Source organism: Podarcis muralis, chromosome 4 (genome assembly GCF_964188315.1).
Source record: "Podarcis muralis chromosome 4, rPodMur119.hap1.1, whole genome shotgun sequence".
Taxonomy (NCBI): domain Eukaryota; kingdom Metazoa; phylum Chordata; class Lepidosauria; order Squamata; family Lacertidae; genus Podarcis; species Podarcis muralis.
In genome coordinates this window covers 12829825-12852858 of record NC_135658.1, presented here as the reverse complement: position 1 = coordinate 12852858, position 23034 = coordinate 12829825, and the positions used below count along the sequence as shown (strand labels likewise).

The 23034-nt window shown below is 44.3% G+C and overlaps 2 long non-coding RNA genes across 2 annotated transcripts in view; one reads left to right on the top strand and one right to left on the bottom strand.

Moving 5' to 3' along the window:
- Positions 1-23034, top strand: part of LOC144327374 (uncharacterized) — a 682853-nt gene that overhangs the window by 45036 nt on the left and 614783 nt on the right. The window lies entirely within an intron of this gene.
- On the bottom strand, positions 493-4507 carry LOC144327373 (uncharacterized). The gene is made up of 3 exons (XR_013392456.1): positions 4393-4507; positions 2971-3086; positions 493-682 (listed from the first exon to the last, which is right to left on the bottom strand). It is a non-coding gene; the product is annotated as an uncharacterized LOC144327373 (long non-coding RNA).

Here is a 23034-nt window from a genome sequence, read left to right as displayed (position 1 = left end):
TTTGTATTTTTAAACGGGATATCAAAAAAGAATTTGGAACTGGTGATGACCCACTAGTTGATGAGAGGGAACAGATGCATGTGAGAAGCAGGAGCTGGTAATGAGAGGGGTGGATTGTGGTGGGGAAGGAGAAAGAGAGAGAGAGAGAGAGAGAGAGAGAGAGAGAGAGAGAATCCATTGATTCAACTGAATCCTCAAGAGAGACTAGGGTGAGGGCAATGTCACCATCCATGATCATTGTTTGGTAGTGGGCTTCTTCACTCTACATGGATTTTTGGGTCTACAGTGGAGATTTCTCCAGTAACTTGAATATAGGAAAGCATGAACAGAAGCAAACAAGCACAGTTTTTTAATCCTCTCCCAGATCACTGTGATTAGAGTGCCCTGGAGAAATAAGTAACTGTGCTTAAAAGCTAGACCTGTCCTGAAAAACAAATTTCCTCTAAATCACCTCCCACCTTGAGGCCAGGGTATTTCCTTGAGCATCTTGGTTTGGTTCTTTGGGGTGGCAGGGAGAGGGTGGCCATGTATCTTTTTTAGACAGCCAAGGCCAGAGAAAGACTCAGAAGCTTAGGGAATCCAGCTCGAGAAATTTTATTTATGGTGCAATCTGACTTGGAATCATGAGAACCTTCCCCAAAGAAGCCCAGCAATTTGGGGTACAGACAAAGCTGATGCAGACCTGTAAAAAAATAAAACAATACTAGAACTCCTCTTCCAAGTAATCACCAGGGGGCAAGTCTAACTTCTACTTTGGGCCAGATTTTCACAAAAACCACCAGTGTTGGTTACCAAAGGCTCTGTGTTCAAACATGTGAAAAAATTACATTTTCTCAGGTATAAATTCCATGAATTTGTGTGACATTGTATGAATCATAGAATCATAGAATCATAGAGTTGGAAGAGACCACAAGGGCCATCGAGTCCAACCCCCTGCCAAGCAGGAAACACCATCAGAGCACTCCTGACATATGGTTGTCAAGCCTCTGCTTAAAGACCTCCAAAGACGGAGACTCCACCACACTCCTTGGCAGCAAATTCCACTGTCGAACAGCTCTTACTGTCAGGAAGTTCTTCCTAATGTTTAGGTGGAATCTTCTTTCTTGTAGTTTGGATCCATTGCTCCGTGTCTGCTTCTCTGGAGCAGCAGAAAACAGCCTTTCTCCCTCCTCTATGTGACATCCTTTTATATATTTGAACATGGCTACCATATCACCCCTTAACCTCCTCTTCTCCAGGCTAAACATGCCCAGCTCCCTTAGCCGTTCCTCATAATGAAGGTTTAGGGGAAAGGGGCAGGATGATGTTCTTTGGACAATACATCTCATTATGAGATCTGAATGAAGTTTACGGTGCCCTGCATTTTCACACAACTTGTCTGCTTATATTACACACACACACACTCACTCACAGAATTTTAAGTGTCAGCATGGCCCATCTTTCTTTCCTTGAATAGGATTAACCTTTCCTTCTAATTAGTTTCCAGGCCGAGCATCTTTCCTTTCTTTCTTCAGAGTTCCAGGGAGATTTTGACTCCCAGTTCCCAATTAACATTAATGGAACGGGGGAACATTGTAACTCCCATAACTAGCTTTGCAAGTCTCGGATGTGAGATGAAATAATGGATTTTTCAAGGATCCATATGGCACGTCCACATGGGGATTCACCTGTGGAAACTTGATTTTGGTCTCCTCCATGATACACTTTCCAATCTCTCCATCAAGAGATGACTGATAGCTTAGTACCACTACTGCCTAGAATGCACAACCATGGGCTGTATCTCAGGAAAGGTATCCATTAGGCGATAGGAGGCAAGTAAAACATGGCGAGTTGTTGCCGGAAATGTGTAAGTAAATTCCCCTCGTTGCTTAGAAGAAGCCCAAGCTTTAATTTTGAGGGGATATGATTACTCACAGCAAAGAGGGTGAAGGAGTCCAGTTTGGTGACTTCACACACTAACATATACCACATGGTACAGCTAGGGATTTACAAAGGATTTACCAGTTTCATTTCTCTCTGTTTCTCTCTCTCTTTTTGAAATATTTTTTTATTTGATTTTACAGTGGTACCTCGGATTACAGACTCTTCAGGTTACAGGCGCTTCAGGTTACAGACTCCGCTAACCCAGAAATAATTTCGTTGTCCCCAAGAGGGGGTAATGACAATAAAGATATTATTATTATTATTATTAAAAAAAATAGTACCTCGGGTTAAGAACTTTACCTCAGGATGAGAACAGAAATCACATGCCAGCAGCGCAGCAGCAGCGGGAGGCCCCATTAGCTAAAGTGGTACCTCAGGTTAAGAACAGATTCAGGTTAAGAACGAACCTCCAGAACGAATTAAGTTCTTAACCAGAGGTACCACTGTACAAGTGTAAAGTCATAACAATACCAAATAAATATTCATATTTAGAGATTTCTCTGAGTTTCCAGACTTCCCACCATCCCTTCTATGGGTCCTATTGTCAACATTTTCAACTGCATATTATTTCATCATCCATATTTTACATCTCTCCATATTGTCTATGGTATTTTTTACATTACAAGTGTTATTAGAATCCTGCTAATGTTTTCATTTGCTTACAGTGTTCTCCTAAATAAATTACAGTGGTACCTCTGGTTACTAAAAGAATCCGTTCCGGAGGTCTGTTCGTAACCGGAAGCCGCTCGTAACATGAGGCGTGCTTTCGCTAATGGCGCCTCCCGCTATGTGCCTCCGGCACACGATTTCCGCTCGAATCCTGGGGCCAAATTCGCAACCAGGAGCAGCTACTTCTAGGTTAGTGGAGCTTTTAACCCTGAGTGTGCTCAACCAGAGGCGTTCGCAACCAGAGGTACCACTGTACAAATCTTCCCCATTCTTTCTTGAAGTTTTTGTCTTCTTTGTTCCTGAGCTTTCCGGTCAGTTTTGCCATTTTGGCATACTCCAACAGCTTAATTTGCCATTCTTCTCTGGTAGGGGCTTTACCTTTGTGGCGTTGATATGGAGCCCCCGGTCGTCTCATGGACTATTGACCCGTACACCACTAATCCGCTGCCACCAACCAGGTCCTCCCCGGTAAATCACTTCGTCTCAGTCAGGTTCTTAATTTAACAAAGAAGAGTGTAGTTTATTGCAGACACAAATAAACTTTAACTGCATTCAAAACGTTCCAGTTACAGATAGGTAGCCGTGTTGGTCTGCCATAGTCAAAACAAAAAAAATTCCTTCCAGTAGCACCTTAAAGACCAACTAAGTTAGTTCTTGGTATGAGCTTTCGTGTGCATGCACACTTCTTCAGATACACTGAAACAGAAGTTGCCAGATCCTTCTATATAGTGAGAAGGTGGGGAGGGGTATTACTCAGAAGGGTGGTGGGAATGGGTGATTGGCAGATAGCTGTGATGAGCCTGTTGACGACTCTTAACGACTGCAATAGGTCTTTCAGGAAAAAGCAAGGGGTGAGAAGGTGAAAAATGGCTTTGTCATGTATAATGAGATAAGAATCCAATGTCTTTGTTCAGACCAGGTCTCTCCATGGTTTTAAGTTTGGTAATAAGTTGCAATTCAGCAGCTTCTCTTTCCAGTCTATTTCTGAAATTCCTTTGTAGTAAAACAGCTACTTTGAGATCTTGTATAGAATGTCCTGGGAGATTGAAGTGTTCTCCTACTGGTTTCTCTGTCTTGTGATTCTTGATGTCAGATTTATGTCCGTTTATTCTTTGGCGTAAGGTTTGGCCTGTTTGTCCAATATAGAGAGCTGAAGGACACTGTTGGCATTTGATGGCATACACAATGTTAGACGATGAGCAATTAAATAGTCCCGAGATGGTATGTGTGATGTTGTTGGGGCCAGTAATGGTGTTGTCCGGGTGTATGTGGCAGCAAAGTTGGCATCTGGGTTTATTGCAGGCTCTGGTGCCAGTGTCCGTGTTAAGTCTGGTTGTAGTATTATTGTGGGTTAGGAGTTGTTTAAGATTGGGTGGCTGTCTGTAGGCAATGAAAGGTATTCCTCCCAGAGCTTGAGAAAGAGAACTGTCATTGTCCAGGAGAGGTTGTAGATCTCTGATGATGCGTTGTACTGTTTTAACTTGGGAGCTGTATGTGATGACTAGAGGTGTTCTGTTATTTTCTTTTTTGGGTCTCTCTTGCAGCAAGTTCTCTCTGGGTATAAGTCTGGCTCTGTGATCTGTTGTCTAACTTCATCTGCTGGGTATTTTAGTTCTAAAAAGGTTTGCTGTAGATCTCTTAGGTGAGAGTCTCTGTCTGTAGCATTGGAACAGATACGGCTGTAACTGAAGAAGTGTGCATGCACACGAAAGCTCATACCAAGAACTAACTTAGTTGGTCTTTAAGGTGCTACTGGAAGGAATTTTTTTTTTGTTTATTCAAAACATTGTTACTCTTTACCTTCTTAGTCTTATTTTTATCCTGTCTCTAACTCTTCTACCTCCCCTCTCACAAGAACCAACTGCACTAACTGTCTTTCTAATTCCAACTGTCTGCCAACTGCTTTCCCAACTGCCTTTTCCCAACCAACCAACCAACCACCCACCCACCCAACTAACTAACTAATCTCGGGCTAAGCCCTTTTATAAACAGATAGGCTCCGCCTCTGGCTTTTCTATTGGTCTACATATTAACTCTTTCTCTCCCCCTGTACAGACATTTTCAAACAAACAAGCAAACGCCACATCCTTCTTTCCAGCTCTAGGCCATTTCTCTCTGTTTTTCATTTTACCAGTCTGAAATGCAGTTCTCCACAGTTTGCAGTGGTGCGGTGTGTTGCAACGAGTAGAGTTTCCCTGGATGATATAAATGATCTTATGGGTCTATACTTGGGCTGATAGCATTTCAAACCATTGGGAGTTGGACTTCAAGGCCGTTTAAGCTCAGATCACAATGCCTTGAGGGATTTGGTTCTGAACCACGTCTTCAGTTGTGAGCTTTGGTGCCATTTCAAATAGCTGATGACACCACAGCAGCTAAACCCTAGGATCAAGCAGTTTCTTCTCAAGTAACTCCTGTCTCATTTGCTTCCCAAGCAGACTACCAATGTCCCCAACCCCCTCCCTCCCCTTCTCTCTCTCTGTCTCTCCATCTCTCTCTCTCTGACTTGGTAATGTGTCTCCCGGGAAAGTTGCACTGCCACGAAAGAAGCAATTCATAGCATTTTCCAATAAGAGCAAACCAGATTACAGCGGAATATATGTCAGTAAAATGTAAAGTGCTATTGACAAGAGCTCTGTATGGCTTTATAAAATTCCTGCTTACTGGCTCATGAGTGCATCAGTGGCCTCATCCAGCATTTTGCTTATGTGTTTTGAACCAGGACCACGTCTACTCACATGGACTCCTAAGGCTGGAGCCATTCTCTTTAATAGATGCACCGCTTCCCTGCTCCCTATGTGCCAATGCACTAATGTCATGCAAATAGGAACAAAACCAGGCACAGACAACCCCAAGGGTGTGTGGGGCTTTCTTTAACTTCAAGACATTTAGGATTGTCATAGCATGTCAGGACTGTCCGAGTCACTATATACCACCCCTATCACCGAGATCCCTTAGAGATGTGTGGTGAGTTGTCCTTCATGTTCCAGAGGACCAAATGGATCAGAGGTTGGGCATTTAGTGTCTCTGGTTCCATGCTGTGGAATCTATTTTCAGCAGAGATATGGCAAGGCATCCTTGCTTCTAACTCTCATACGCGTCTTGGAGACTAAAGGATCGTCCATACTTCCACTTGTCTCACCACTTTCCCATGGGCTCACAGGAGGAGGAGACGGGTGAAAAGTTCTTCCTCCTGATATGGTCTTAACAGTGTGTCCATGACTGTGAAGGCCAATTCTGGATCCACACGTCCTTCTACAGTGGGGAAGGAGACTTCTGGGCAGGAGATGATCACTGTGAGGATTTGCAAAACATGCCTTCCTCTTAGCTCATTTCTCCCTTTCATCCTGAGTTCGTGCTTCTTCACTAACGAAAGCCCTTATGGGGTTCTGTTATCGGAGCCAGCTACTTAAATCCAGTCCTATGATTTGTATTCTCACAGGCTTTTAATAGGTGCTTGCTGTTTTTACTTCCCTTTCTAGTATAGTAGACTTCTTTTTTTAATTGATCAGCATGTACGGTTTTCACTCTGGGTCAAATTCTATAAAGTGCTTTGTTTATGATATTTTCCACAGAAAAGCACTATATATAAACATTGGGGCGGATCCAACTAGGTTCTACTTGGAATCAGTCCATTGAAATTAATGGACTTCAGTTAGGCTGAAATCTCAACTCCACTTACTTCAATAGGCCTTACTTCTGAGTAGACAGTTGGCAGTTAGAGCCACCAACTTGGATTGCTTTAAAAGAGGATTAGACAAATTTATGGGGAGGTGGGCATCTGATTGGCCACTGTGAGGGCTGGGCTGGATAGGCCATTGGCCTGATCCAACAGGATATTCTTATGCTCTTAGGATTGCATCGCGAGTCACATTCATCTCAATGGGTCTACTCTGAGTGTGGCTATGCTTGGATACAGCTCATTCTAAACACATTGGGGGGAAAAGAATAACTCACACCGGACATCAGAAATAGGGTTATGAATCACACAGGTAGGTCCAAATAAGTGGCAGATTATGCCGCTAAATGTGAGGAGGAGGCAGAAGAAAATTCCTTTGTGACATATGTTCTCCAACAGCTGGTATAGTACCAAGCTGCAAAAGGTGGCACAATTATAGCAAAAGGTAATATCAACCCCTTGGGTACAAAGGCTGCAGTGCTGCTAAACTGAGATGTGAAATATGTCAGCGTATCTGTTAAATACAGAAGCTGCACATGCAAACACAAATTAGCAGCGCATAAGTTGTGGCTGCCCGGGGCTCCCAGTGTTTCCTCACAAAAGAGGAAACATCTGAAAGAGCAAAGCTGTCAGTTCTATTCAAGGAAATAGACACAGAACTCGCATCCTTTATGGTGTGTGTGTGTGTGTGTGTGTGTGTGTGTGTGTGCGCGTGCGCGCGCACGCACACACACACACACACACACACAATGTATGGTTCTGGTCACCTGACGTCAAAAAGGATATTTCAGAACAAATAAAGGAGCAGTTTGGTGACCTTGAAACAAATTGGCTGTCTGCACACCAAATTGTACATTTCTCTGTTAACCCAACAGTATTGTCTCAAGCTGCCCCAAACCTTAAAACCAGTCACAGAACCAGGGACGTACGAAGTGGGGGGTGGAGGGGCGGTCCGCCCCGGGTGCCACTGGGGGGTTGACAAGATGGCCCCTGCTTCTCCCTAGCTGTAGAGTGGCCGAGGGCACGCACAGTCAGTAGGGGCGCCACTCTCGTGCGCCGTCTGTACGGGTGTCCATATGGACTGCCTCTTGCACAGCAACTGTATGGGCTGTCACACATGCACACTCCATACAGGATGCCACACATGACCAGTCCATACGGACGTCGCACGTGCGCCACTGGGTGATTCGCCCCACGCCTCAGCGTCCTGCCCCAGGTGCCGGAGAGGGTTCCTCTGCCACTGCGCAGAACCCATTTTGAAATACACATAAAAAGGACTCTCAAATATCTACAAGATTTTCTGCGATGTCATGGTATTATCAGCTCTAAGCTATTACATAAGCCTGCTTAATATTTGACTGTATCATTTAAATTGCATATGCATGGAATGTTTCCTGGGCTCTGTAGGGATTATTTATTATGGGTACCCCCCCCCCCCCAGGTACTGTTTCCAGTGCCTTCAACAGACTACAGTTCCCAGGAATCTTTGGAGGAATTAAAGGTAAAGGGACCCTGGCCATTACGTCCAGTCGTGGCTGACTCTGGGGTTGCAGCGCTCATCTCGCTTTATTGGCCGAGGGAGCCGGCGTACAGCTTCCGGGTCATGTGGCCAGCATGACTAAGCCGCTTCTGGCAAATCAGAGCAGTGCATTTAAACGCCGTTTACCTTTCCACCGGAGCAGTACCTATTTATCTACTTGCACTTCTTTTGATTTCCAATTTTGGGCCAACAAAGTCCTTGCAGCAGCTGTGGCATACATAAATAATCTTTGATCTTAATCTCCTTTCCCATCAAGCCAAGTAGACAAGCCTCTGGCTTTTGGGGGGCCCCTTCCTTAGTTTTCTAGGTCATCTGAATGGTCACGTCCTTCCCTGCCTTTTAAAAAGGTGGCTGTTCTGGCAAGTTCAAGGTTTGGTGCAGGTACACAGCCTAGTGAGCTTCCCTGGACTGTGAGGTCAAGCCTCAAAGCTCTCTTGACTCAGGCAGAGAAAACAAGATGTGCAACTACTGTGACTGGCAGGAAGTGTGGATCCCCTGGAATGGACAGGCCAATGACTAGGAAGCAGACTTTCTGTCCTTGTCCGGACAATTGAGCCATTATTATTATTATTATTATTATTATTATTATTATTATTATTATTTATTTATACCCCGCCCTCCCCAGCCAAGGCCGGGCTCAGAGCGGCTTACAAGCAATAATAAAAACAAGATGAATGATTACAACTTAAAAACAAAAATAAAATACAACATTAAAATAATGGAACATTAAAATATTAAAATGTAGCCTCATTGCAGCAGGAGAAGGAAAAGAAAAAAGAAAGAGAGGGAGGGAGGGAATCAATTTGGCTCCAAGCCAAAGGCCAGGCGGAACAACTCTGTCTTACAGGCCATGCGGAAAGAAATCAGATCCTGCAGGGCCCTGGTCTCATAAGGCAGAGCGTTCCATCAGGCCGGAGCCAGAGTTGAAAAGGCCCTGGCTCTGGTTGAAGCCAATCTAACTTCCTTAGGGCCTGGGACCTCTAGGGTGTTGCTATTTATGGACCTTGAGGCTCTCCGTGGGGCATACCAGGAGAGGCGGCCCCGTAGGTACAAGGGTCCTAGGCCGTGAAGGGCTTTAAAGGTCAAAAGCAGCACCTTAAATCTGACCCTGTACTCCACCGGGAGCCAGTGCAGCTTGAAAAGCACTGGGTGAATATGCTCCCATGGCAGGGACCCCATGAGGAGCCTCGCTGCAGCATTCTGTACCCGCTGGAGTTTCTGGGACAGCTTCAAGGGCAGCCCCGCGTAGAGCGAATTACAGTAGTCAAGCCTGGAGATGACCGTCGTATGGATCACTGTGGCCAGGTCGGGGCGGGAAAGGTAAGGAACCAACTGCTTGATGCGACAAAGGTGGAAAAATGTCGCCTTGGCTGTTGCTGTAACTTGCGCCTCCATGGAAAGGGAGGCGTCAAGGATTACACCCAAACTCTTAACGGAAGGCAATGGCATGTCTTCTGCCTGCAGTTTCCAGCTCCAATTTCCAGTTTCAGTTCAAGCAACTCAGTTCAGATTTAATTACAACTGCTCGTGGTCCTGGCCCGACCTGGGCAAGTTGACTGTGAACAACAGCCAGAGTATTTTATTAAATAGAAAGCACCTGGACAACATTTTGAATCTTGAAACAAATATGGGAAATTGAAATGGACGGTGGAATTTCAGGGGGCTTTTAGAAATGGTTGCTACATAATAAAATAAAGGAATAAATTATTCTCCCAATTTGTATTACTTCCATTTTTTTTCCTGTGCCTCCATGGCTGTTCTGCTTAACAAGCAACAGGAAATCGGTAAACAAAATCTTTATGGTAGATGGAGAAATGTCCCCAAAGAGGAGCTATGTTAGAAATAGATTGTTTTCTATTGACACCTGGGGTATCTTGCTATCCTCATTAGCCCTCCTAGTCAATTTCATGTTTGCATAATGAAACTTTTGTGCTAGCTTTTGGCACTGGCATTATGGTTTAATGAGTGGTTCTTACACCTATAGTCAAATTAGGGCAGTCACAAGGGTTTCCGTGGCATAGCAAAACAGCACTAATATGCCTTGGATTTGAGTGTGCTAAATATTTTGAAAACGCAATGAACAAATCAAGGTTTTCACTCCCAGCAAAGCCTAGCTCTGCATATTGAAAGCTTCACTGAACTGAATAATAGGCTTCAGCTGAAATCTGGATGGATAAGAACCAGCAGGGATTCTGGGTAGAAATCTGGATAGATTTGATAGAAAGGCAGCCTGAGAAAAGAACGGGAACTTTGGGGATCTGGACAGTTCAATATTTATAGGAATGGCTAAATTGGCTATGCATGAAAATGGCACCCGAGTACTTGCCCACAGCCTGCATTCAACTCTCTTCACTTTTTCTATGACCTTTTCAAAACTGAACATTTGAAATGCCTTGAGTATTTTAGCAATAAACTTTAGAAATAGTGGGCTTCCAATGCACTATCCCCTAGCTCACCATTGCATTGCAGGTTGAAATCCCTTACACTCATAGAATCATAAAATTGTAGGGTTGGTAGTGAGCCTTAGGGCCATCTGGTCCACTCCCCTGCAATGAAGGAATCACACCTCCTCCTCCTCCTCCTCCTCCTCCTCCTCCTCCTCCTCCTCCTCCTCTTCTTTGACAATCACTCATAGCCGAGTAAGATTGTGTTCCATAAACAGTGGTGGAGAGCAGGTGGGGGGGGGGGGCTGGCACGCCTCCTGGGGGCATGGCTCCTGTGGACCAATCAGACGGCTGCATTCTGAAGCCTACTCTTCTAGGACCAATCAGACTGCTGCATTTTGGATCCTATTCAACTCAGTACATAACAACCCCTAAACATGTGCTCTCTTTTCCCCTCCTGAAAACAGCAGGAAAGACCTGTACACTGATATGCTTCCCCCAAATATCGTCTCACTTACTCCTGCAATTTTTTCCACTTAAAGGAGGCTGCAAACAGATCCCCCCCCCCTGGAATCTAATAACACAGAAATGAGTGCTAAACTTGCGCTGTATTCCATTAGTTTTCTGGCACTGGATTTTTTTTTTATGTTTTGCGAAAACTCGGCTAGAATGCTGAACCTGGCAGTCAGGGGGAAATTGAGGAAATGGAATAAGCTGACATGGGGATGTAGCCCCAAAGTGGAAAATGCTATTCGGAGGAAAACAACAAGCACAGCAACAACAACAACAACAACAACAACAACAACAACAACAACAACAAACTCGAGGTGTTGAGGACTTGGAGCAGCCTTTTCTGACGTGGCCCCTCTTCCCAATGTATATTTTGGACTCCATCAGCCCAAAAAAGCATGCTCAGTGGTCAGGAATAGTGGGAATCGTTGTCCAACAACATCTGCAAGGTTGGAAGTTCAGAATACACACAATTATAAAATAGATTTAGATGCGTGGGGAAGATAGAGATTATGTTGTGAGTGTCAGAAGTAATCATCATCATCATCATCATCATCATCATCATCATTTATTATTATTTATACCCCGCCCAGCTGGCTGAGTTTCCCCAGCCACTCTGGGCGGCTCCCAATCAAGTATGAAAAACAATACAGCATTAAATGTTAAACGCTTCCCTGAACAGGGCTGCCTTCAGATGTCTTTTGAAGATAGGATAGCTACTTATTTCCTTCACATCTGAAGTGAGGGTGTTCCACAGGGTGGGCACCACTACCGAGAAGGCCCTCTGTCTGGTTCCCTGTAACCTTACTTCTTGCAATGAGGGAAATGCCAGAAGGCCCTCGGTGCTGGACCTCAGTGTCCGGGTAGAACGATGGGGGTGGAGACGCTCCTCCAGGTATACAGGACCGAGGCCATTTAGGGCTTTAAAGGTCAGCACCAACACTTTGAATTGTGCTCAGAAACGTACTGGGAGCCAATGCAGATCTCTCAGAACCAGTGTTATGTGGTCCCGGTGAGCAATAACCAGCCTTTGAAACTAATAAAAATGATTGCAACCCAGGTCACTCCATTCTGGGCTTAGGTCAAGTTCACATGCCGTCATTCATAAATGCAGTCCATCCTCTTCCCTCTTTATTTTGTGATCTTAAAAGAAGAAGAAAAATGTATGAAGATTAACATTTAAATATCCACTTCATCTCGATGTACGCATTTCTGAACATGCTTTATCCCGAAATATGTATGTTTACACATACCAGTACTTTCCCCCCACTTAAAGTCAAGAACTGTCTCACACAATTCTGCAAAGCACAAAATTCAAAGGATAATTACCTTCTAATTATGCATTAGACTGGAAGGTGTGAATTAGGTTGGTCCGCTTAAAATGAGGTCTGAAATAAGTCCTTCTCCATCTCTAGGGTGGGGAAACACTTTAATACCTGAAATACCTTTAACTGCCCTGGGGAAAGCTCAGCGTATTTTCCCCAACCCTGCTGAACTGGGATGGGAGGATCAGAGTAAGCCATGGAAAGGAGAATTACAGGGGAGTATCAGGGGTGGAGGGACGCGGGTGGCTCTGTGGGTTAAACCACAGAGCCTAGGACTTGCCAGTCAGAATGTTGGTGGTTTGAATCCCCTCGACGGGGTGAGATCCCATTGCTCCTGCCAACCTAGCAGTTCGAAAGCACATCAAAGTGCAAGTAGATAAATAGGTGGAAAGGTAAACAGTGTTTCTGTGCGCTGCTCTGATTTGCCAGAAGCGGCTTCATCATGCTGGCCACATCACCCGGAAGCTGTATGCCGGCTCCCTCGGCCAATAACCTGAGGTGAGCACCACAACCCCAGAGTCAGCCGCGACTGGACCTACTGGTCAGGGGTCCCTTTACCCTTTACCTTTATCAGGGGTGTGACCAGTTCAACATAGCTCAGTTGGTAGAGCTACTCTTAATCTCAGGATCATGGGTCCCACGTTGTGCAAAAGATTCCTGCATTGCAGAGGGTTGGACTAGATGACCCTCCTTTCCAGCTCTACAGTTCTATGATTCTATGACCTAAGAATCTGGATCCATTCAGCTTGGTCATGTGACCTGGTAACCCAACAAGTTAAGCTGGCAAAAATGGGTTTTGTAACGCAAACACTATAGGATTTCTTCCTTAAGAACCAATCCCCTGTGCACACTCACCTTTGAATAAACTCAACTGGATACAAATGGAGCTTATGCACCTAGACCACCCAGGAATCAGACCAGATTAAGATTGGTCGAAGCCTTAGAACTGTACAAATTTGCATGGGGTGGGCAGAAAAACATGGCCCTTAATGGTACAAAAATGCAGTACCCTGGTTAAAGGAACTGTTATGTACTGAAGTTCTCACCCTGGGCCAGCAGGGGGATACTGTAGATAGTTCAGGTCCACATATGCAAATAAAGGATCGAAAGTGACGTTCAGTGATTGGCTAGTTACAGAAAATGGTTACTGTTGCGTTCTAGTGGAGCTCTTTATAAGCAGGCTGGCTGAACCCTTCAGTTCAGTTCTGTTCTGGCCTGTGAATAAACAAAAGCTGTTTGAAGAATCACTGTGTTGTCTGATATGTTCACCCACAACTTAACAGGAACCAAATTCGATGTCTATAATGCCAGCAATAAGTCCCCTTGCTGAAGCCATTTTTAATGCCTTCTTTATCTTCACAACAGCCTTGTGAGGTAGGCTAGGCTGAGAGTTGGTGACTGGTCCAAGCCCAGAAGTCAGCAAAACCAGTGAAAAATTCAGTGAGCTTAAAATGTGGAACTGCATGTGCTCAGAAGATTTTCTTTTGTTTATCAATGTTGGCAAAATGTTTTTGCTTGTGACTATTATTGTTGTTGTTGTTGTAAACGTATTACCTGTCCTTCAACAGAAGGTCCCAGGGCAGGTTACAGCATTAAACACAGTATTGAAACTAATTTAAAACAGCTTACAATCATAAAAAACAAACCAAGTCCTAAAAAACATGCTCCTTGAATGTCAAAAGCCAGGGCAAAGAAGTAAATCTTGAGCAAACACCTATATAATGAAGATTCCAGGCACACATATGCGAGGAAGGAGTTCCACAGCTTAGGAGCCACAGGGAATGACTAAGAGTTTTGCCAAGAGTTGTGAACCACCACAAACTCATAGTATATTTTGCAATGTTTGGAAGCTTAGATTTGTTAGTCTTTATGCTACTTATTTTGCAGTAGCTTATTTCATGCATTCCTTTTGAGGGGAAGGGGATCATATATAGGAGGGACTGTACCAGGGGCCCGATCCACCATAACCCAGCCTTGAAAGCAGGACTTCTGACAGGCATGGCCTAGTGAGAGGGGTCACAATTCATAGAATCACAGACCCTCGAGGGTCGCAATTCATAGAATCACAGACCCTTCAAGTGACCCTATTTTCCAGGGACAGTCCCGGATTTACAGAAGCCGTCCCGGTTTCTGATTTGATCCTGAAATGTCCTGCTTTCCTTAGGATGTCCCATTTCCATTGGATAAATGTTGGAAGGTATGGAGTTATCCAACCACTGAACCAAGGAGATAAGTAACTACACAACCTTTAGAAAACATCTGAAGGCAGCCCTGTACCTTGGTTCTCGAACGCCTTGGTACTCGTACGTTTTGGCTCCCAAACTCCGCAAACCTGGAAGTAAGTGTCCCGGTTTGCGAATGTTTTTCAGAAGCCAAACGTCCAACACGACTTCTGCTTGACTGCAGGAAGCTCCTGCAACCAATCGGAAGCCGTGCCTTAGTTTTTGAGTGGTTTCGGGAGTTGAACGGACTCCCAGAATGGATTAAGTTCAAGAACCAAGGTACCATTATATAGGGAAGGTTTTTTTAATGTTTAATGTTTTGTTGTGTTTTTAGGTATGTTGGAAGCCACCCAGAGTGGCTGGGGCAATCCACACAGATGGGCAGGACATAAGTAAAACAACAACAGCAACAACAACTGTTGTTATGCAATAGGAGATCGAGGAAATTTACATCAAGGAAATCTTGGAGGGTATGGAATCATAGAACTGAAGAGTTGGATTGGACCCTGAGCTTCATCTAGTCCCACCCCCTGCAATTTGTCCCCCAGGCCCAAGATGCTTCATCCCTGGAATAGAGAATAGTAGAGAAATAAATCTGGCCTTGTAATGAGCTCCTTACATTCCTTTTGTAGGGGATTTGACAGTCGCTTTGAATGCTACTTCAGTTGGAGATACAGGGAAAGTTAAGCAAAGTATTTAACCGCCCATAACTATTAAGATTATACTGGGAAGCAGAGTGCTTTTTGTTACTCGCCAACCTGTCTTCTTCAGAATTAGATAGATGAATGAATCGCTTAATGTAACAAAATGAGACAAATCTTATCTGCAAAGGGATATAAAAAATACATTCCCAGCCATCAAAGCAAATGCACTCAGCGTAATTTATGCTCGCGCCTTAAGTCGGCGAACGGCAACACAGAGTTAAAGTAAATTCCTTTATGCCCAGTCACTAAATCCTCTAATATACATGTCATTAAAATAAAGTATGGAAGGAAATATGCGACTCTATCAGAAATTGGGGTCAATTAGGGACTCATTATGAAGGAGCAGTGAAATTGATTTGTAAGTGTAGCTCTTCAGGCCGGCTGCCTGTTCCGCAGAGCTAATAATAAAATCTGAATTCTGACAAGGAAAGTCATTAAGCCCCTTCACAGCCAAGAGTTATTCATTACTTTAGAACTTATTATCTGGAATTTATTCCCTTCTGCTAGCTAGATTCATCATGTCCAAGTGATTAATGATTTTGAATACAAAGGAGTCGAGCTGTTATCTGTGCTAATATTCGCCCGCTCCTGGTGGACTGACGTTCTTTGTTGCCACATGCTTCCTCCTTTGGAGGAGAGAGTTCCCCATCTCAGGTAGCAAGCCTTTGTCGGAGACCATACATGGTGCACCCTGTCCTTTATTCATTGCACGCACCAATGTTTCCGTTCTGCTGCAGTTTGGTCCTCTGCTGAAAACTATGTTAATCGCTCCACTGTTCACTGTGGTGAAATTGTGCAACTTCCATTGCAATGATTCCATCCCATTCATTTCAGTGCCAAGGAAAAAAGCAGTGCAAAAGAGGAGAAATGCAATCTGTTACGTATGGTTTGCAAACTGGAAGCGGCAACCATTGAATATTTGCTGGACTGATTTCCGTTCTCGTAAGAGGAGAAATAACGAAATGCTGGCAATTTCTGCTCACTTTCCCATTAGAATTCTCCAACATCTCTAGTTGTCGCCGCTCCTATAATCAGAACAAACTTACTCACTTTGCCTTATATCAGGTCTGGCAGCGTCCATCATCCCCATTATATCTATACTACAGCGAGACTCCAACCACCTACCAATCTTATTTATTATTGTTATTATTTGTTGAATTAATGTACCGCCCTATACCCATAGGTCTCGGGGCAGTTCACAGGATAAAACCACAAAGTACATAATAAAAATAAAAATAACAACAACCCAATAACCCCCAAAAGAAATTTTAAAGGGCATAGGTTGTCAAACAAATCAACCAGAATTATGGTGAAAGAGGAACACTTTTGCATGGCACCTAAAGTTGTATCGTGAAGGCGCCAAGGAAACCTTCCCAGAGAGAGCATTCCACAGATGGGGAGCCACTGCAGAAAAGGCCCTTTCAAAGGCATATATATATCTATACATATCTATACATTTATTTATTGCGTTTTTTAATCCTACTTTCCCTCTAAGGAGCTCAAGTTGGCACTGTCAGGAGGCAGAGGAACCAACCCTCACGGCAGGTTGGCCAGCAATGGAGAAGACAAGGAAAAATCCTTACCACCTGCTTTTATTCAATACAGTGGTACCTCGGGTTAAGAACTTAATTCGTTCTGGAGGCCCGTTCTTAAGCTGAAACTGTTCTTAACCTGAAGCACCACTTCAGCTAATGGGGCCTCCCACTGCCACCACGCCACCACCGCGTGATTTCTGTTCTCATTCTGAAGCAAAGTTCTTAATCCGAGGTACTATTTCTGGGTTAGCGGAGTCTGTAACCTGAAGCGTCTGTAACCCGAGGTACCACTGTATTCACAGTGAGCGGCTAGGGAATGCAGCCTCTCAAAATCATAGCTGTCAACTTTTCCCTTTTCTTGCGAATATTTGGAATAAGGGAATGTCTCTTAAAAAAAGGGAAAAGTTGACAGCTATGCTCAGAATAATGGCATTGCCCCGAGTGAATCTCCACCCCTCCCTTTCCAGCTTCTTAAAGGTAAAGAGGTACCTCTGCCCATACGGGCCAGTCGTGTCCGACTCTAGGGTTGTGCGCTCATCTCACTTAAGAGGCCGGGAGCCAGCGCTGTCCGGAGACACTTCCGGGTCACGTGGCCAGCGTGACGAAGCTGCTCTGGCGAGCCAGCACCAGCGCAGCACACGGAAACGCCGTTTACCTCCCCGCTATAAAGCGGTACCTATTTATCTACTTGCACTTAGGGGTGCTTTCGAACTGCTAGGTGGGCAGGAGCTGGGACCGAAAGACGGGAGCTCACCCCGCCGCGGGGATTCGAACCGCCGACCATACGATCGGCAAGTCCTAGGCACTGAGGTTTTACCCACAGCGCCACCCACGTCCCTTTCCAGCTTCTTACAGGTGCTGAAAAGTGCCCTCTGCTCTTTTGGTCTCCTACTTTCTTTGCTCTCCTACTTTCAAGGCTCACTGGGTTCTCGGGTTGGGGGTCTGGAATGCTTTCTAAAGACACTGAACCCATCAGCTGTCATTCCCCTGGGGCTTCTTCTTCCCTCACCTCCTCTCCCATTATTTCGCAGGTTTCCTCCTCATCTGCATCTCAGCTGCGACCTCCCTCAAACCCCTGTTGTAATTCTGAACTCCCTTCCTCTCCTTGAAGGGTCAGGCTGTGGAGACAGTCTCCACCATTCCTCCTCTGCCCAGTCCCTGACAGGCACACATATTTTCCCCACTCCTCATTTTATCCTCACTGTGACCCTGGGAGATAGGCTAAGCTGAGACAGAGGAACTGGTCCAAGCTTTATGGTTGTGTAGGGATTTGAACCCTAGTTCCCCAGCTCCTAGTCTGATGCTGTAACCACTTAACAACACTGTCAAAGCAAATCTACGTTCATGTCATGAGCCTTTTAAGTATCTGGCAACGCCCTGCTGCCCATTGAAATGGCCGTTGTGATTGAGCCACACAGAAGCACCCTGGTCTGCTTTATTGCCAGAGTTAACTTCCCACTATTTGGAAATATGGGCATGACTATGGCCTTTAAGAAGATGGAGCACTGAGGAAAGTGCTGATGAAGGCCATAAAAGCCAATGAGGCTTATTGCTTCTTGACATTCGGGACACTTAGGGACGATTGCTCCGTGAACACACCAATAGCAAAGAGACTTTCTAAGATAAGTCCTTCCCCTCCCGCTAAAACCCCACAAAAACAAAAGCACCCTCTGAAGCAGTCAGCAGGAATTCATTACCCAAATGCCGCGCCTGCTCTGAAGGTTATGATCTTCGCTTGCTAAATGGGAGAAGGGATGGGAACACGAAGGGCTGTTTTCTCATAACCTTTGCAGCCATTATTTGGATGATTAACAGAGAGGTCAGAGGTGTGTTAGCATTTCCAAGGATTCCTGCTTTCTTTCTTTCTTTCTTTCTTTCTTTCTTTCTTTCTTTCTTTCTTTCTTTCTTTCTCAACAACTCAGAAGAGGATTAGTTGTGTGAGCCTTTGTGTGGTCCAATGATTCTGCAAAGCACACCCACCCAAAAAAGGGGTTGAAAACTTTCTTAGGCCCTATTTGCACCATATATTTAAAGCACTATTGTATTGATTCTAAGGCCATATTCACACCACACATCCAAAACACTATGAAACCACTTTAAACAGTCATGGCTTCCTACAAAGGATTCTGGGAGCATTAACAGTGCTGAGAGTTCTCAGGGAACCCCTATTCCCCTCACAGAGTTACAGTTCCCGGATAATAATAATAACAATAATAATAATAATACATTGCACATCTGATGGGGTTGCTCCAACTACTCTGGAAAACTTCCAACATATATAAAAAATAATAAAATACTAAGCATTAAAAAACTTCCCAGATGTCTTCTCTTCTAAAGGTTGTATAGTTACTTATCTCTTGGCTCAGGGGTCACATAACTCCATACCTTCCAACATTTCTCTGATGAAAATAGGGATGTCTTAAGTAAAAGCAGGACATTCCAGGATCAAATCCAAAACTGGGATGGCTTCTGTAAATCTGTGACTGTCCCTGGAAAATAAGGACACTCAGTATCTTTAACAAACTACATCTCCCAGAATTCTTGGTGGAGGATGGAATCCTGCACTGCAACTTAATTAATTAATTTTTAAATATATATATATATTCTGCCCTCCCCAGTCAAAGCCAGGCTCAGAGCGGCAAACAACAATAAAAGTAACACAATTTACATAAAATCCCAATCAATTAATTGAAATGCATTCTAAAATCAATTCAAAATCAAATTAATGACAACCATTGGGCTAGGGTTCTGTGAGGAACACAGACACAGATAGAAAAAACTTTGTTTTTAGATTCAATTCCTGCTGCTTTTAATAATTTTACATTGGGTAAGATTTCCTCATGCCTTCTGTACAGATCTGATTATTTTATTACTTGGTGAGCTTCAGACTTCACTATTTCATTCTAAGCTTGCATATTGTTATTCTGAGTAGAAGAAGGTTTAAAAGTTAAGCTGCATATGCTTATTCTGTTTTGCTCATCGTGTAATCATTCTTTGCATGTGCTACTCATTTTTTCACCCTTCCCCAAGACTCATTCGCGTATAATGCACCATTGAATTTGCTTGATATCAAATCTTTCCTAAACTGAAACACACACACTGGCCTTCTGCTCATGTCTTTAAAACAAATCTTTTCTAATGAATTTTAGCCTCTCGAGCCCTTTCTGGTCAAAAGCCTTGTGCCCATTGGGGCAATTTAAGAACCTCATTTTCGCATCCTGCAGATTAGAGATGTTGGTGAGTTTAAGGGAAAGGGCTGTGGGTTTTCTCTCTTCAACTGCGAGTGCAGTGAGGCTGGTAGACATATGTTCAGATACTCCGAAAGGTTCATCTGCCAAATCAGTATCATATTCAAAATATGGTTCTTCCAAGGATGTAAATTAATTCCCTATCCTGGAGCTAGGAAAAGGGCTGTGTGGATGAAAAGAGAGAGAGTTTAATTTCTTCCCTTCTGTTGGGTTTCTTGATCATGCCTGGCTGGCTGTTCATAAAAGAGGCATCTTCTGGCTCTGTCTTTTGCTTTGATGGATGCAGCATCTGCCTTAGCATATGACCTGGATGCGTTTCGGCCACTTGTTCAGCATGCCTCCTATTCAGCTACCGAACCACCTGAGCAGCCGGATCCCGAGGCAGAGGAGTATAATTCAGATGCTTTCCTGGCCAAGTGAGAAGAACATATCATTCAAGGGCAGCTCTCCAACTCCAACGGAAACATTCCCCATGTACAAATTACAATGGTATGAGTTTGGTGACAGAATGACAGAAGGGGCTAGAGCAGGGGTCAGCAAAGTTTTTGTGGCTCGGGCTGGTTCACGGTCCCGCAGAATTAATTTTAAACTGGTTTTAATGCTGGATTTTAAATTGTTGTAACCCACCATGAGACCTTAGATTAAAAAGTGGGTAACAACAACAACAAGGGATGCAGGTGGCGCTGTGGGTTAAACCACAGAGCCTAGGGCTTGCCAATCAGAAGGTGGGCGGTTCGAATCCCCGCAATGGGGTGAGCTCTCGTTGCTCGGTCCCTGCTCCTGCCAACCTAGCAGTTTGAAAGCACGTCAAAGTGCAAATAGGTAGATAAATAGATAAATGGGTATCGCTCCAGCGGGAAGGTAAACGGCGTTTCCGTGCGCTGCTTTGGTTCGCCAGAAGCGGCTTAGTTATGCTGGCCACATGAACCGGAATCTGTACGCCGGCTCCCTTGGCTAGTAAAGGGAGATGAGCGCCGCAACCCCAGAGTCGGTCACGACTGGACCTAATGGCCAGGGGTCCCTTTACCTTAACAACAACAACAACAACTGCATAGCAGGGGATTGGACTTGATGATCCTCAAGGTCCCTTCCAACTCTACAATTCTATGATCTTTTGATTCTATGAGTCAAGACAGCTTACAGGTAAATGTGCAGCAGCTGCTCCAGTTGCCAGGTCACGGTGCCAGATTTACGTAGTCATACCTCGGGTTGAAGTAGCTTTGGGATAAGTATTTTCAGGTTGCATGCTGCTGTGACCCAGAAGTAACAGAGCACGTTACTTCTGGGTTTCACCGCTCGTGCATGCGCAGACGGTCAAAATGACGTCGTGCGCATGCACAGAAGCGTCGAATTGCGACCCTCGGATGCGGGTTGCATTTGCTTCTGGATGCAAATGGGGCTTTGGAATGGATCCTGTTCGCATCCAGAGGTACCACTGTATAAGCTAAACAAGCTATAGCTTAGGGCCCCACTCTCTTGGCCCCCCCCCCAAAAAAAAAATTAAAGGAAACAACCTGGATGTAAATTTCCAAAATATAAGATAAAAAACAAATACAATAAAACCTACATACAGCAACAGTGTTTGTGTTGCGTAGGCTCCTATGATGTAAGTCATGGGCCCCGCCTGCTAGCCTGCTCCCTAAAATATCACTAGTTTGCTCCTTTCTATATATAGGGTGCCTACGTTCTGCATGTGCAAATGGTTTGAGAGGTACATAAATCACCATATAGCATATATTCAACACAAAAAACAGTGACAATTTGTTGTTGACAAAGGACAGCTGGACATCTAAAGGGCCCCATTACCTTCAGTAGCTTAGAGCCTCATCAATCCTAAATCCGGTCCTGTGCCAGGACCTCTAAAATAAAGGAAGAACAAGAAATCGATCAGTCGTTGGACTGCCACATAATGGAACTGAAAAGAAGTGTATATTTCAAAGTCTAATCTGTCTGGAGGTGCTGATTAGGGGAGTCCACTTTTGCAATTTGAACTCCCCCAAATTCTTCCCTGAAATCTATTTACGTGGGCTTTGCGCCTTCTCCACAGATGTGAGATGTCTGTCACCCCAAGCACCCTGGTGCCTAGAATGCTTTGCTAGTTTCCAGAGTTAATAATATTGACCACTTGCTCACCTCATTATGTCAACTGCTTTCTGAATATTGAATGCTAAAATGAGGTTGCAGAGTATAAGTGGTTTGGAAAGTGGAAACTCAATACTCAAGGATGAGAAAACAGTACTTACTAATTGAGTGAAACAGGCCGGAACAGAAACAAAGCAATGGTGCAGCATTAATAATGTCATAATAAAATGGTGGGTGGGTAGGAAATGGTGGGGCTATGCTGACACCTTCAAATAAAGTAGTATTAACTAGGGATAACAGATCTATCAATTTTGGCTACTCTCCATTTCTCAATTTTCCAAACTTAATTTCTCCACATTTCCACATCAGTTTGAGTGTGTGTGTGTGTATCTCCTCATGAAAATTAATTGTCTTTTAATTTAATTGCAAAATTAATTCACATTTCCCTGTGAATTTCTCCTAAGCTATAGATGCTTGTGTGCAGTTTTGCCTAAAATGCGCATTATTATTTTTTTGCAAGTAATTATCCCAGCGCTCTGCTGAGCAAGCCCCCTTCTGCCACTCCAGCTCTTCTCCTTCTAGAAAGAGAAGCCCTGGTTGTCACAGATGGGTGGAGCAAGCTTGTTTTCTGCTGCTCCAGAAGGTAAGACCCAGACCAATGGATTCAAAATACAAGAAAGGAGATTCTGACTAAACATTAGGAATAACTTTCTGAGGGTGAGTTCTTGCTTGACAGTGGAAGGTGATGAACTCTTCTTCTTTGGAGGTTTTTCAACACATAATAGATGACCATCTGTCAGGGATTCTTTGGTGCGATTCCTGCGCAAGATGTTGGACTAGATCAGGCACAGGAAAACTTGGCCGTCCAGATGTTCTGGGACTACAACCCCCATCATCCCTAGCTAGCAGGACCAGTGGTCAGAGATGATGGGAACTGTAGTCTCAAAACATCTGGAGGGCCGAGTTTGCCTATGCCTGGACTAGATTACCCTTGGGATCCTTTCCTACACCACAGTTCTGCAATTCTATTGCATCAAAGAGAGGAGGAGAACCATATTATGCTAATAACACTGTTATACGGGGGGAGTCTCCCCAGAGGTGTTCTTAAAATACTCTTTCGGCAATCAAGCATTACATCTTCCAGAGTCTCACCTTCCTTTAATAACATACCCATCTTCCTCCCCCATTCAGCCATGTGAGTTTCCTTGCTTCA